Source organism: Scleropages formosus, chromosome 8 (genome assembly GCF_900964775.1).
Source record: "Scleropages formosus chromosome 8, fSclFor1.1, whole genome shotgun sequence".
Taxonomy (NCBI): Eukaryota; Metazoa; Chordata; class Actinopteri; order Osteoglossiformes; family Osteoglossidae; genus Scleropages; species Scleropages formosus.
The window spans coordinates 4,779,432-4,796,483 of NC_041813.1; the positions used below are offsets into that span (position 1 = coordinate 4,779,432).

General features: G+C 45.8%; 1 long non-coding RNA gene across 1 annotated transcript; it reads left to right on the forward strand.

Moving 5' to 3' along the window:
• The first annotated feature begins 2,167 nt into the window (after positions 1-2,167).
• Positions 2,168-2,961, forward strand: LOC108942673 (uncharacterized). The gene is made up of 4 exons (XR_003797854.1): positions 2,168-2,268; positions 2,465-2,485; positions 2,575-2,642; positions 2,778-2,961. It is a non-coding gene; the product is annotated as an uncharacterized LOC108942673 (long non-coding RNA).
• The last annotated feature ends 14,091 nt before the right edge of the window (positions 2,962-17,052 follow it).

The window sequence follows — 17,052 nt, forward strand, 5'->3', positions numbered from 1 at the left end:
CCTACCTTGAGCCCACGAGCCGATGAACCGCTGTAGACATGCAATGTTTTGATGAGTGTCGCAAAATAGCGCCGTTTGTTATTACAAGCCATTGTGCGTAACTCGAATGTTTACTTTACGGGGGGAGCGGTGGTTCGTAACTACAACTTGTATGTAAGTCAGACGTTCGTAACCCGGGGACTGTAGGGTTCTTGGTTACATCTGCTTTGGTGACTATTACTGCACAATGAGAACAGGGTTCAGAGTACTGATCTAAGGTAAGCAAAGATTATGTGCGCTTGTGCAATAGGGCCCGACTAACACACCTGTAATCACACCTGTATGAAAAGCTTCCGTGTTTCTATACCCCACGAAGACCATAGCTGAGACGGTTACGGTGTCGATCAGTGTGTGTTTCCCAGTTTGATGGAGTTTTCTGCTCCAAGAGAACAGAAAAGCAACATTAATTTTCTCTCCCAACCCAACGCACCATCCTGTCTTATTACGGGAAAATACAGTTTACGCCTTATTACTGGTAAAATGCCTCATTAGAGTGTAAATCTGTTTTAAGTCACTGTGTGTTTATGACCCACAGTTTTATGCCTCAAACTGCTACTGAGATCTTTTTCCGTAACGATTCAAATGACCTCAATCCCAAGGAGAGTAACCAGAAGCGACAGAGTTGGGACAAAGACTGCAGGGTGTCCGGTCCAGCAGCAGGTCCATTAATGGTGTTCGGTGCAAACTGCTGCTCATCGCGATGATGCCAGCTTCGGATGAACCCGTGCCTTGGGCGTGAACCGAAAGCGCGCCGTGAGGCCAAGCTAAGCCTGCAAATTATGTCACGGTGCAACTTTTGCATTCATTTGCTTAGCAGACAATTTTCTCCGAAGTGATGCCGAACAAGGGTGCGGTTCACCAGCAGGCGGAGAGACACAGATACAGACGCGCCGTTCATGAATTGCAGCTAATAAGTCCGATTCCACCGTCTTTGTCGGCGGCACGCAGGTGTAAAACACCAATGACTGGCGCTTTGCACAGACACACACCTCGATTATTTGTCTTCCTCCCTCCCCAGGTGGTAGGTTGTTTATGCCCAAAGGGTTTTGGGGGGAGATTCTGCGGTGACGCCACCGATGCGTGCCGGGGACGACCCTGCTTCCCGGGGGTGTCTTGCCAGAGCCAGCGGGACAACTTCACGTGCGGGCAGTGTCCGCCACACACCGTTCACCACGGCAAGCCAGGCTACAAGTGTTTCGAGAACGGTCAGTAAGAACTTTATGAACGAAGCTGAAAGCCAATTCATAAAGTTCATAAAAACGAAACAAACGCAGCTCTTGAGCCCACAGGGTTTTCCTACTTTATTACGTCAACTACATTTTCCCCATAATAATTAAATGATGTCATTGCATGTCAGACTTACAATGTGTCGGCGACTTCTACTCTTCAAAGCACAAATGTATGTAACCATATAATAATGTCGTTGCGTATTATTGCACAGCGACAGCAAACAACTGCAAAGCAGCAATAACAGCTGCCGAAAAACCATTTTCAGACTTGCTCATCTAATTTTTACTTTACTGCTCACACAGTTCTCAGTGAAGAGACCAATCTGTGTCTCTGCCATGTGATTTTTCGTCAGACTTCTGCCTCCCTCCGTTCCCCTTCCCCTGTCACAACATGGCCCAGTGCTACAACGCAGGGTACAGCTTCACCTGCATGTGCAAGTCTGGCTTCACCGGGGATGGACGCAACTGCACAGGTACGTGGCATCATAGCCGTGGACACAGCACAACGGCCACGCGCAAAAACAGACTTCTCAGATAAAATTATCCAGTGTCCAAATTTGAACAGCGACCATGATATTAAGGCTGATGTATTAAGTGTAACGACACAGCCGGCTTCGGGAAGCACTTAGTGGAGGTAAATAGAAACGTGGGGAAGGTATAAAGTGTCTCAAGCTAGTAATCTGTGACATGAGCTTCGCAAACCCGAACTGGACTAAGCTCTTTTAATAAAGCCCTGATGAATCCAGCCCATGTAGCAGTGATTCATGTCAGTGGATTTTTTTTTTTTTTTTGTCTTCACAAAAGCCTCACTCGGGCAAATGGAACAGTGATAAACGCTCCAGAACGCTGATGTACGGATCACACTCCTCCTCTCCTACAGATATAGACGAGTGCACGAACCCCTCCGCCTGTCCCAATGCCAAGTTTGAGTGCGTCAACACTCCAGGCTCAGTCCGCTGTTCCTGTCGGTACAAGAACATTAAGGAATCGGACGGCTGCGGTACGTGAGCCACAGTAGCGCCTGTTCAATTATTCAGGAAGCAGGGCCGCTCACCTTCTGCTGCAATGCCGTCCATGCTGAACCCACACATTTGTCATTCATAATTCAGAGCTGTCCCCTATGTTGGATAAGATATGGAAATGAAATGTGAGCTTTTGGAATTTAGTAACGGTGTCTCCGTTACAAACTCTTACAGGTGATTCGGACAATCCCCCAGGTATGTTCTTTCGTATACGCAAATGCTTCTCATAACCCACCTTGGAAAATGTGTAGCGGAAGGTGTTGTGGTGTGTGTTCTGTTGTCAGGGTGGAACATCTTTAACGTTTCTGTGGAGTGGAGCACTCAAGGAAGTGGAATGAGCGAACTGCAGAAGGTTAGAGCCTGTGGTTTCCTCTGAAGTTTAAATGCACATGCGATGGACACATCTTGAGTATCAGCTTATATTTTGCTGATTTTCTATCTATGTTTGGAACTCAAACGCTTGTACTCTGCCCCTCCAACCACACAGCTACAGCAGATCCTGTCCATGGGCTTTCAGAACAAGTTCTACAACGCCAGTGTGACATGGACAGGCCAGGGCGGACAGACATCTAGTGAATATCGCATCAACGTGTCCAGCGACACCCCGCACTGGTACGTGCAGGACTACCTCACCCGTGTCAGCCAGCATTATGGTATCAAGTCCACCGATGTGGGAGGTACGCTCTCCAAAACTACTTCACATGTATGTCTGAGGAAGCTTCTTGACCAAGGCATCTTAGACACAGAGACTGCCTGTCCTCCTCAGACCTGGACGAGTGTACGACGAAGGAGGCTGTGTGTCACAAGGCAGCAACGTGTGCCAACACCTATGGAGGGTACAGGTGTGTTTGCAATGGCACCACGGATGTGGACGAAATCCAGTCCTGCATTTTAGGTGAGGGGACCAGACGCATCTTCCAGACCCTATTTGGGTCTGAGATCCACCTGTTTGTTACCATTGCTATGGATGTACATTAGTGTGTTCAAGCAATTTATTCCATATTTCTGCATTGCAACATTCATAATAGTACCCAACTGGTTGACCAGTAGTTTGTCATAAAAAGCCAAAAAGGTCAATAGGTACTACGGTAGCTATCAATCTCTTGTTCTCGGCTTAGCTAAAGGTGAAGAGAACCGCACTGGAGTACATGAGGTCCAGAATCAGGAGAACCAGAGATCTTTGATTTTGGGCCTGGTTCTGGGCATTGGGATTCCCTTTCTACTGCTGCTGCTGCTAGCTGTCCTGGCCTGCTTCTGCTGCACACGCAGGAAGACCATCACGGGAGAGTATGTACTCATATCCCTCATGCCACTGAATGTGTGTGCAATCACAAATACACTTGAGCAATAAAAAGAATGACAAGAGCATTGCAGCGCTCTGCACCATTAGTCAGGTGTCACAACGTCATTCCTTCCAAGCAAATCATGGTGAAATGCTGTCTAGCACTCTATAGCCACTACGGTCTGTAATGTGCATTGAAACTGGGGGCCCTGGGTCACCAATACTTTTAAGGTGAAATTTATTATCTGGCTTCCCTGGCTTTCCCTTTTGAAAGCTTTTCTACTGTGTGCAGTCCTGTCAGAATTCTCACTTCCCGTGTGCAGTCCTGTCAGAATTCGCACTTCCTGTGTGCGTCCTGTCAGAATTCTCACTTCCTGTGTGCAGTCCTGTCAGAATTCGCACTTCCTGTGTGCAGTCCTGTCAGAATTCTCACTTCCTGTGTGCGTCCTGTCAGAATTCTCACTTCCTGTGTGCAGTCCTGTCAGAATTTGCACTTCCTGTGTTTAATCCTTCGGAATTCGTACTTCTTGTGTGCAGTCCTGTCAGAATTCACTCTTCCTGTCCTGTCAGAATTCGCTCTTCCTGTGTGCAGTCCTGTCAGAATTCTCACTTCCTGTCCTGTCAGAATTCTCACTTCCTGTGTGCGTCCTGTCAGAATTCGCACTTCCTGTGTGCAGTCCTGTCAGAATTCGCACTTCCTGTGTGCAGTCCTGTCAGAATTTGCACTTCCTGTGTTTAATCCTTTGGAATTCGTACTTCTTGTGTGCAGTCCTGTCAGAATTCACTCTTCCTGTCCTGTCAGAATTCGCTCTTCCTGTGTGCAATCCTTCGGAATTCTCACTTCTTGTGTGCGTCCTGTCAGAATTTGCACTTCCTGTGTTTAATCCTTTGGAATTCATACTTCTTGTGTGCAGTCCTGTCAGAATTCGCTCTTCCTGTCCTGTCAGAATTCGCTCTTCCTGTGTGCAGTCCTGTCAGAATTTGCACTTCCTGTATGCAGTCCTGTCAGAATTCACCACTTCTTGTGTTGTCTCTGCAGAATTCCCCACTGTGTGCCGGAGTACATGCAGCAGCAGTACAAACCCCCGCCGTTCAACTACTCGGACCCGGCGCTGCACTATAGGACCCACTCCAGCCCACGCTTTGTGGATGAAATCACGGTTAGGCGCTACCTCCAGTAGCTGCATTTTACATGTCCAACTTTTTTGCGGTTCTGAAGTGTCAGTTGACATGCCTTATTTTAATTCCACACCTTTTTGTGGGAAAAAAAAAACAATTAAAAAATATATATCTAGGATGAATGCAGTAATTTTCAAATGAAAAATTTTGTCTTCCAGAATTATGATAATGGTGAGTGTTAGCTGGGTAGTTTTTAAAATTAATCGTATTGTCTTATGAGAAAAAAACGATACACATGTACATGCTATAAGTATGCAGTCTCTTATCAAACTGGTGGATGTAATGTATTATAAAATATTATCTACAGGATGACATGCACAAAATGTTGTAATATATAAAGGTAAAAAGGCGATTATATTAATTTTTTCTTTAACTAATGACTTTGTTCAAGGCAACTTACAATGTAATAATGTGTGGGAAACAGGAACTTAGCCTCAGTCAAGGCAGAAGTCTTTGTAACTGGGCTACACCTCACTGAAAATGACACTTTGAACTGTGACATTTGCATTTTTCAAATTGTTTTCATGCACAGCACAGGGTCAAAAAGCATATGGATGGACAGTATATTGAGAAAAAGCAAATATGTCCACATACATAGAGCAAAGGCTCAGGGTCAAAAGATTACAATTTATCACAGGTATGGTCATGTAGCACTTTTCAGTAACTTCCAGAAGGGCGTCTAAATATTCCAGTATTCATTAGGATTGTCATGCAAATCAAATGTCTGTTTTGCAAGTGGGAAGAATTTAAACACGTCAGTAATGTGTTTACAGAGGGATCAAGTGTAAACCACAGCATTAAAATACACACACACACACATTTTCGGCATTAAAATACATTTCCTAAATAGTAACAACCCGCCGTCAGCACCCGATAGAAACTGAGCAATGAGACTGACTGGCTGTTGACAGAAAACACTGTCCAAAACACAAAAACATAACAGAACTTCGAAAGAAAATTAACTGCTGGTGTAATACGGTTAAAGACGAAATGTCACTTTTGTGAATGGCCTTTTGCAAAAAATTCTGTATCGGTGTGACACAATAAAGGTCAGCCATCCATCATCAGCTTGGATATGAATGTAATCTAAGTCACAGTTTTCTGTGGATGCTGTGATATTCTTATTTCCAGCTGCTGCCCCCTGTAAATATAGAGTGCATTGACTGTTACTATCATTTTTCCAGATCATAGCGACAGGAAGTTTTACACAACAGCGACTGCAGCCTCTGTTGCAGTCGCTCAGGGTGCCATTCATATCTGCACCATGTGGTGGCAGGAGCACTTAAGCCACAGTGGAACAGACAGCCTGGAAGCAGCCTGGCCAAAGGGCCCTCACTCTCCGCAGCCCTCTGTGCAGAACAGATGCACCAGTGCAGTGTTTCAGAGCTCCCTTTTCCCAGCTGGCTCTCAAGGCTGGAGGTCTGGTGGGTGGGGGTTGTTCAGTGTGTGCAATGACAATGGGTATTCGATGACAGAGTCATTCCACCTCCAGCAGCCCACGGAGACAGTGATACCCCCTGCAAGATGAGATCACGAACGTGGAGAAACCTTGGAGGTGCCTCAAGGCTGCTGAGCTTCATGCAGTACCTCCTGGGCAGAGACTGGCTCAAGGACAGTGCAAAACTTCCTCTCCTTCTCACATATAATTGTTTCTTGTAACCTCAGGAGGTAATTATCACAGTAACCTTTGAACAGCCTTCAGGTAGGATGCATCCAAGGTTGTATGAGAGGAGTTGATTGGTTGTCCTTCATTAAGGCTGCATTTGTTCATGTAGAGGTAAAAACGTACAGTACTTTAACAAACATGTGATGTGTGTGTGTGTGTGTGTGTGTGTGTGTTAACTTGCTTTTAGCACCTCAAGGCCCCTGTAAAACTTTACAGATCTAGTGTCTCATCAAACGTCACCAAAGCAGACATGATGACAGAAGATACAAAGATCCCTCTTGGGGGGTCAGTTAATCATCAGCTGCTTCACTGAAGACACTTCATCTTACTCTGACTGGTGCCCGTGCCGGAGAAAGGATGGGCTCTGGCTCCAATTTACACCTGCTGCAGTGTGTGCAACCAAAGCAGCACAAGTTTGGTGCTGAGGCTCAGAGGCTAGAGCTGACGGTAAGCTCGGATGATGGTGGGCCTCAGTGTCCCCTTAGGATCACAACAAAATGACAGGTGGTGAAGCTGCCCTGCTCGGCAGATGCAGCCGTAGTGGAAAATGACTGAGCGCAGACAAGTGGCCCCATCACCAGCAATACCTGGTACTACTGCAGAGCCAAAGGCGAGGACATGAACAGATCTTCGTCTTGGCAGCAGGGTCAGAATACGCAGCCTGAGAGCAGAGGTTCGAACAGGTACAGCCACAGAGTCATAACCCAAATCATACATCGTCACAGCTTACAGCAGACAGACACAGAGAGCCCCCAGGGCCACACAGTCACAGGGCACAGCAAGAGAACCACAGATTAGTGCAAATACAGCTTCGGAAACACAGCCTTGCAGATCCAGCCAGTGAGTCATGCAGTCATCTGCTGATGGGTCAAACTGTCAGTTAGGACACAGTCCAGCAGATTATAGCACCACGACCGACGCGCCCCGCTACAGAGTGGCACAGTCATCGTCACTCAAGATCAGGACACGGTTTAGACGTGACAGGAGAGCAAGTTATCATGCAACTAAAAATACTGCTGTAGTCAAGTGTGTGCTCTTCTAAAAGCGGCACATGCTAAATAACAAACACACAAAGGCTTATATGCTCATATCTAGTCCGAGGTGCTCTCTGAAGGTCAGCATTAAGATGATGTATGTGGCATAGCAGAGAAAACAATGAGATACGTTAAGTGACTGCATTGACCGCCCACCACTTCACAAAAAAAAAGAAAAAATCCAAGACCCTTAACATATGCAGACCATCACGTGACCCAAGTGAACGCACACTGAAAAAGTTTTTAATTTGCACCCCATGTGTAATTAAGTTTGTCTCAGCTCAATGTCCACTGAAGGGATGCAGATTTAAGATTAATGAGTGACTGTTGAACAGGTCAACCCAAGCAGAAAAAAACAATTAATTCCTCTGCGGCAAACAGAAAGTCATGTCAAAACAGGCAGTTAGCCATAACCCTCAAGTTCTTCATTAAATATTAACTACCGGTACTTTACTTTTAAATGCCTAATGTTTAACATTTGTGAAGGAATAAGTAAATTAAGCTATAAATAGCTTGGTAATGCATGTAAAACTCGGCTCCGCTCAACTATGAAGCTACCATTTGAACACAATCCTATTTATTTAGTTTTTATGTAGAAGCGGAGAGTATTTATTAGTGTGTTTTGGCGTGTTAAAAATTTCAGTTATAGGAATGTGGCAAGTTCTTTCATGCTTTTATCGCATTGCCCCAATCTGTTTCACTATACTAAAACTATAAATGCCCTGTTCATACCAACCCTGTACTAAGGTTTAGTTGAACTTTGGCCTGCTTTGGGTACTACATCATAAGCAGTTAAGACCTTCCCAAAGCACACTCCCGCTTTATTCTGACATTTTTTAACTGAAAGGGGACAGAATGAAAAAATGGAAATACATACAAAATATTCAGTATGTCCCTTCTCTCAAAAGATGGACCTTTTCTGGTATCCTTTGTTTAGCACCCATATGACTTACTTGTACTAATAAGCCAAGAGTTGTGTAATACTCCTGATTTTTTTAAAGACTTGATCTGTATGCCATTCATTCATTCATTCATTCATTCATTCATCTATGTCCACGGCCTTTCAGCAGTGAGGAGCTAATAACAATTAGAGGACTTGTAATTTCCAGAAAAAGAACATTTACATGTAAATGAAAATGTACTGCAAATGTGATTTAGAAAGCGCAAAAAAAGCTGCAGCTGAAACAATGGACTCTGCCCTTTTTATAACATACTATTTTTAAGTATCTATGGTTTGATAATTGTGTGGGTTAATAATTCATAATGCGCTAGGATGCAACAGCAGTCGTTTCCATGACTTGCTGGCGGTAGCGTTGGTGGAGTTCAGTCTGCACTCACCCTCGCTATTTAAATACAAAAGCTATAAACACACACACACACACACACACACACATTTTCAGAACCGCTTGTCCCATACGGGGTCACGGGGAACCGGAGCCTAACCCGGCAACTCAGGGCGCAAGGCCGGAGGGGGAAGGGGACACACCCAGGACGGGACGCCAGTCCGCCGCAAGGCACCCCAAGCGGGATTTGAACCCCAGACCCACCGGAGAGCAGGACTGCGGTCCAACCCACTGCACCACCGCACCCCCAAGCTATAAACAGTTCAAGAGAATTTAAAAAGATTGTAATGAAATGACACTATTTTTATTGCTGCCAAAACATATCTACTCTCCTAAATTCAACACTCAATAGAAATTCAGCATATTATAACAACCCACGTTACTGTGTTTTAGCGGGGAATACACTTATTATAAATAGTTGCATTATGGGGAAAAATGTGGAATGTAAGGGTGCAACCAATGGGGACACTTCTGGGGGAAATGATGGGGTGACTGTGTTTGTCAGGGTGTTAGAGCCTTGGGGGTGCTAAGCAGGCTGGGAAGGGTGGCTTGAGGCACAGGTCCTTGAGGAAGCGGGGTACAAGGCATTATTTCCCTGTGTGCCGGTGTTCTAACTAAACGTTTGCAGTGAACGCAGCCTGTGCGTCCGTTTTCACCCCATCCAAACCCACGGCACTGCGCACCACAATATATTCTGTTATTCAGCCGGCATCTTTGTCCAAGGCAACAACAGCATTTCAGAACTATTGACCAATTTATACAGCACAGCATCCTTTCAGTATCAATACATGGTAAGTACCTTGCTCAGCAGAACTGCAACAGGAGTGGAATTTGAGGCTGGCACCTTCAAACTGTATGGTAAGACTTGTGATCATATGCAAACAAACTGTAGCAACCAGCTAATGCAGTAACTGTAATTATCCAGTAGTTCATGTAGTATTGCCTCTTTGTCCATGTCATTCCACACTTTAGCGTATGAGCTTCAGCCAGTCACGTGTCAGGTGGTCTTCATCGTCAGTCTTTGCTCAACCTATAGCTTTTCTATCATTACATTTACATTTATTTATTTAGCAGATGCTTTGCTCCAAAACGACTGCCAATAAACCAGCCTGGGCCTGCAGAGCGTGGTAAACGAAGAAAGGTACCGTAACCTGGCTCTCACGTTTGGTGAGTAAAGCAGTCTGTAAATGATGATCGACATCAGTGCATGGATTACGTTTACTTATTTAGCAGACACTTTTCTCCAAAGTGACTTCCAACGAACTCTATAGTGTTATGAGCCAATACACCTTATTCACCGCGGTGACTTACACTGCTAGATACACTACTTACACTGGGTCACTCATCCATACATCAGTGGAACACATTCTCTGTTACTCACACACTATAGGTGAACCTGAAGAGCATGTCTTTGGAGTGTGGGAGGAAACCCACACAGACACAGGGAGAACATGCAGACTCCACACAGACTGAGCGAGGATCGAACCCACGTCCTCTTGCACCACCCAGGCGCTGTGCCACCGTGCCGCCCATCCACCATTAGTAACTGCAGTCAACATTTGGTGTCTCACTGGAATGTAGGAAACTAACAGAGCAGTGAAAGGCATTGAGACAATAAAAAGACACCCCTTCAGTCCAAATGTCAGTTTCTGTATCTCCAATGCCTGATGAGTGTCGGAAAGAATGACAGCTAAAGGCAAATATCTAAGCGCAACTCTTCGGGGAGTTCATTTCAGAATGCTGAGGTATGGTCCAAATTAAGGATGTTGTACCACTCACAATAACATTGACTTCTGTGCTGCTAAAAGCAAAAGACTTTCTTCAAATTAAAATGGGAGCTGGGGAGAGAGCTGCGAGACAAGAAACCCAGCATACTGACCAAAAGCATTAGTATTCTGGTTACAAATCTAACCCATAAGATTATGAATTTGAACCGCATTGCAATATTATTAAGATGCAAGGAAATGAAAACATTCAATCTCTTTGGAGAAATACGTAGGCCAAGCAAAAATAGGAAATCAGCAAACCACTTGCAAATAAATGATTCTGTGGCCAAAAAAACACAAGTATATTCCTGATACAAACATGCTTAGATTCCATGTCAGGTTTTGAGAGCAACAGGGATACCCAGTCGGCGTTGACCAAATGACATTCAAATTTTTTTCTCAATGGAAATATTTAAAAGTTAAATTTAAATGAGATGTCACTGTTTGGCTTTGTACTTTCTAAGAGGCTTGAGGAGACGATTGGAGCGCTTGATATGGGCAGGAATCACCTGCTGTATTTCATGGGGAACATGCTCATGTTACATTACTCCCCTTGGTCACCATTGTCTTCACCTCCTAACCCACCGGTCCACATTTGCAAAAAGAAAAGGCCTTCCTACACCCTTTTGCAGCAGGGAAACGCAGCACTATAAGTTTGGGTGTCCTTGCCTTCTTTGCCTCCACATCAATTCAGACAGAAGAATGAATAAATATAATACTGATAGGAAGAAGCGGCATTGCCTTGACAACAGGGGATTTTTTTTTCCCCCACGTTAGTGTCTGTGTGTATTTTTCCTCTCATTAAAGATCCATGGGCACATTGGTGGTGTACAGACACTCTATGGAATAAATTCATTACAGAGCGTGCTTTTACAACACCCTGATCTTGTGTATTGGAACTGTTTGTTGACTTCCCTAAATGAAAGCCTCGAGATCTCTCTCTCTCAGCAGGAGGAGTCGAGCTTGACGGCAGACTGTGCTAGATAACAACCATGCGCTGCTACTGCTGGGCTGAGAGTATTGAACAACGTGCAAGCGACTGCTCCATAATGACACGATCCTGGAGACCTTTGCATATCCACACGTAGAAACTTGCATGAGGTGCCTTTTACTGCTCCTGCACCCTGCAAATAGGCACGTTGGCACCCAAATGGACACGACTTTGGTCTCTAGGAAGACCTCAAGGAGAGGTTTCACTACCCACCCTCTCCACCTACAAGACACTTTCGGAGATCCTACCGCTGCAGAGGACAGTTACATATCCCATTAAGAGCAAAAAGATTCTTCCACTACGTAAATTTTGAGAATGTATTTGCCACAATTTCTGACATCTGGGCTTCTCTTTCCAGACTCGCATGGACCATTAACGCTTTCCCTGGTGTGACCCCACGGTCCCACACACACCACGGGACTTGTATGTCAGCTGCCAGCTCAGTGGAATACAGTGACTGGCTGCTCCACATCGCTCGCCGTGTCACCACCCAACCCCTGCTATCAGACAAACAGAGGGCCTTGTTTGTCGGTCACAGCGGAGCGCTTTGTAGCCCTTAGGGTTGCTCCAGACTTTCTTACTGGTGCAGAGCAGCAGACTTCAACAGGCTCGAATGTGCAAAACAAAGAACAGAGGAACAAATGGAGGAGGATGCCAAGGTACAAGGTGGGTACATATTGTATCAGTGAGCATGTGTGAGATGGGGCATTCAAGACAAGTGCCTTCAGTAAAATATGTGTGCTGGCTTTTAGCCTTAAGGGTCCGGCATGCTTCACATTTTTAAATAACAACGTATAACATACAATCAAACTCCACTTGCTAACGATATAAATAAATAAGTAGGCTTTAACCTCAACATCCACTTCTGACCTGAGACATGTTTCCACGGTCAAGGGCAAAACAGTAATCAATTAAATATTGATTCAGTAGCACAGAGGTTAATATGAAAAAGCACATTCGTGGCGCAGGGACACTAGGGAACAACAAGGTTAGGAAAGAAATGTGTGTATGCCGGGTGATGTTCTGGTCGGTTTTTGGATGTGACTGTCGCACTGGCCCAGGGGCACAAGATATAACAGCTTATCTCCCTACTTTGTGACCTTCTGTCAAAACAGGAAGCTGTGTTTGCAATTCTTGCGCTGGAGCACACTGATGACAGCCCTGCCCTCTGCCGGGAAGCTACGAAGCCCTCTTTACAATTGTTCTCGCAGCTTTTATGGACTCGCCCTTCCAAAGTCTTACTGCTTCCCATGCAGCATGATCACTAGGAACACGTAAGCAACCCGTTAAATGTTTCCATCCTGTTGTGAGAAAGATTAAGATACGGGAACACATGTACACACACACACACACACACACACGCACTGATATCCAGATTTGGTAGCCAGTTGCACACAGGGCACTAATAACACTTGGCTGTAATGGGATGAAATCCGACAAACATCTGCATGCCAGTCTGCGGTTAATCGTCAAAACAAAATCATGCCGGCTTCAGAAAGAACGCTACAAGAAATTAGGAGTTAAAGAGCACTTTCCACACTGAAAACGAGGCAAAGAAATGTTAAGCAATAGAAGTCGGAGGTGGTTTCTGCTGAGCTCTGTACCATATCTGTGTGTGTGTGTGTGTGTGTGTGTGTGTTTGTGCGCAGAAAGTAGAACTCAACCAAGAGGGCAACAACTAAGAAGCAGCTCAGTTGAGGGTCAGGTGAAAAGAGAGGAGTTCAACTCTATAGCAGTCTAGTGCAGCTAAATACAAAGATCTCAGTCAAGTTGAACTTTTCTCTCTCTTTACTGAACGGAGGCTTTCAGATCATTTTTATTATGCATAATTAATGAGAACAGTACCAAGGTGCCACAGCTCATGCGACTTGTAAGGCTGGATTTAAGCAAACACCCACATGCAGCAAGCGATTAATCCATTATGAAGGACAACAATTTGTGATCTTATCGCGAATACATACATCATCTGATGTTTAGAGAGGTGACGGATAAGTCAATTAAGACTATGACAGCTATGCTGTTCAAAGGTGGAGGCTGGAAGCGAACCTTCACACAGGTATAGACAGATCTTAAATAAATGGACCCTTCACACTCCTTCACGTGGTGGTAAAAGGAATCTGCCACAGGTGTATATATAAGTTCTGCACACAAATATAAAAGGACCCTGTACACAGGTATATGTGGATCCTGCATAAATAAATCCTGTAGAAGAATGTTCTGGACCTCTTGCAACTGATAGTGTTCAACTTGCAACATCCAGTGTTGGTTCCTGTTCCATTGTCCATCTCCGGACATTTACTGTAACTGCCGAGAGCTAAGATCTCGGGAAGGAGGAGCTGATGTCCCCATCCTCCCCATGACATACTGTGTCCAGCGAGTTAGCTTGCTCAGCTTTCATCTGGCAGGTTTCATTTGTGCCTCTGATTTGTGTCATCAGCTTTCTAAGAGATGGACAACCGCAGCACTCCCAGCCTCCATCCCCAGCCAATGCCTTGCCGGGTTTGGGTCCACGGACTGCTGAACAGACGCAAAACTGTGGCAGCTGGCCAGTCAGACCCCCCCTGCACCAAGGCTTCTTCCTGATTCACCAGGCCTCGCTAAACTGGGGTCTGCAGTCAGTCAGTCAGCTTTGTTGCACGCTGGTGCTGGCGTGTGTGGGCCCAGTGATGCAGTGTACAGTAGGCCTCGTAGTGCAGCGTAGGAACGAAAAGCACCGCTGGGCTGCTTTGCATGATGCTCAGGGTGGAGCAGAAAGACAGCAGAGCAAAAAATGACACTCTCAAAATGGTGAGAGGCAAACAGGATCTGTGGTTTCCTGCTGAATGCAGATGACTGTTTCAGGACATGTGCAGGTCATACATCTATCAGGGGCAACGCTGAGGACACACAGCCACCCACCCCTACATCCTCAGCACGATCGGTACATTTCTGCCACTCCGAACCGTGCTCTACCCTGTCAGTGTAAGAGACACATCAGAGGTTGGATATCTGCCATAGTCCTCTATAGAAGATTCGGTGATAATGTGGAGAAAGTCCAAAGCTTTTATGTAGCTTTTATGCACAGATAATACAGCATTCTCTGTACATCATTAACCTAAATATATCAAATCAAAGCCAGAGAAAAGGCATAATTATGATGTATTAGATGTCATGTAGGGGGCGCGGTGGCGCAGTGGGTTGGCCTGGGTCCTGCTCTCCAGTGGCTCTGGGGTTCGAGTCCCGCTGGAGGTGCCTTGCGACGGACTGGCGTCCCGTCCTGGGTGTGTCCCCTCCCCCTCCGGCCTTACGCCCTCTGTTGCCGGGTAGGCTCCGGTTCCCCGCGACCCCGTATGGGACAAGCGCTTCAGAAAATATGTATGTATATATGTGTGTGTGTGTGTGTGTGTGTGTAGATGTCATGTTTTGACCTTTAACCTCCTAACCTTAAGGTCCCCCAGACCATTAAGTAGGCCTTAAAAACAGCTTTTGGGAATCAAGAGCAGAACTGAGGGAAAAGCTGAAGCACATGTGTACTGCACATGTGGAAGGAGAGGACAAAGCGGAGAACGCACAGCTGTGAGTGTTTGTGTGGAAAGGCTGAACGGTGAAAATAGGCCCTTTTATGATTCACCCTTTCCTTCTTCTGGGCTAGAACAACCATAAGCATACCCTGCTGTTTTTGACTTGGCACCATTTATTCTGAAAAGTTGAGGGCGGTACAAGGAGGAACCGCAAAGTTGGAATTTAAGGGATGACCGGCACCATGGGACATGCGGTGGGCTGGACAGCACAGAGAATGCTGTAACACTCCTGACCTAAATGTGCAACGCCTCAATGGTTTCCAGTGTGTGTGTGTGTGTGTGTGTGTGTGTGTGTGTCCTGCCCCCCGCAGCTTCCACACAGCTTGGGCGAGAGTCAGGTGGCAAGCAGGGGCAAGGAGAGGCAGCCGAGCATGGAGAAGCATAACTGATAGGCCCTGGTTACCAGATCGGACCATACGCATCCTGCACAGAATCGCTCTTGGAGATCAGTGCGGCAGCTGCCGCTATACACTGGTTTTCCGCTCCTGGATATTTTTCCCCTCCCTGTTCCAGGATTCAGTTTCTTCTTGTTCCAGGGAAACAGGGAACCACTTCTTTACAGAAGAACCACAATATCATTTTGCTCTCTCTACAGACTATGCTCAGAATCATCTCAATGAAATTAAAGTGAATGTGAAATACCCCTTCAAGTTGAGTGAAACCAACCTGGAGACGCTTGTTCCCAGTTACAGCAAAGGTCTATGATGTGAACATAAATACGAGGTGATCAAACAGACAAGACACCAAAAGATAGAGTTAATGTTGGCTACTACTGTATGGAACAAAAAAGATCTTTGTTAGAACAGAGGTCAGAAGCTGCTTGCAATTTGAAGTATACAGTTTTTACTATCTACACCATGGTGGCAAAAGTAATAAGGTTGATTGTTTCTTCTGATGGGGGTGCGGTGGTGCAGCAGGTTTGGCCAGGTCCTGCTCTCTGGTGGGTCTGGGGTTTGAGTCCCGCTTAGGGGGCCTTATGATGGACTGGCGTCCCGTCCTGGGTGTGTCCCCTCCCCTTCCAGCTTTGCACCGTGTGTTGCCGGGTCAGGCTCCGGCTCGCCGCGACCCCGCTTCGAACAAGCAGTTTCAGCCAGTGTGTTTCTTCTGATATACCTACAGTAGATTTCAAGTCTTATCCGATCCATGATGTTCCTTGTTAACCTGCAGCAATTTTGGTAAATGTTGTGAACTGGGATAACAGAGACATCGTTGGTCATCAGGGTCTTCCAGGTGCTTTACAAGCTATGGGGAGAGTATTTTGCGGACACTTTGCTGCATTGCATCACTAGGTTAGCATGCTTTAATTCCCTACAGTGAAATCATTTCAGGATGAGTTACAGCTTTTGCAGGGCGAAGCAGTTCCATTAGTGTGTGTGCATGCATGAGATTGGGGGGTAAGGAAAGGTGTCCTGCTAAGACGGGAGCAGTAGATGGGCCTAACAGAGGCAAAGGAAAGTTGGCAAAATGCGTTAACAAAATCTATTGTTCCTTTTCAAGGCCGTACAGACGAACACTCCTGCATTCGTCTTTCCGAAAGCATTTTCCTCTTTGACTCTCTGTGGCAAAAACATATACCAGATATGTCATTCTTTACCCCGCCCCCGAGTCCATTTGAAATCCAGCATTTTTTTTTTTTTTTAACTGACATCCTCTTGCGCCTGAAACTGAGAGCCTTACACGACTGGTATTAAAAGAAAACGTATAGCTAGATGCTTGAACATTGGCTGGAATATAAGAGTTCCGCGTATTCAGCAGGACAACGGAAAGCAGCCATCATCACTGTTCGTATTCCTCGCAGTGCCTCCAGCCGTCCATGTGCAGTCTAGCGCTACCATGCATGTCCAAGGGAGTGACGCATTGCAGGTATGAACGGACCAATCAGAAGCGACCTTCCCTTCCTACAAGGTCCTATACGGCGCAGGACGTATCACGCAGTTACCA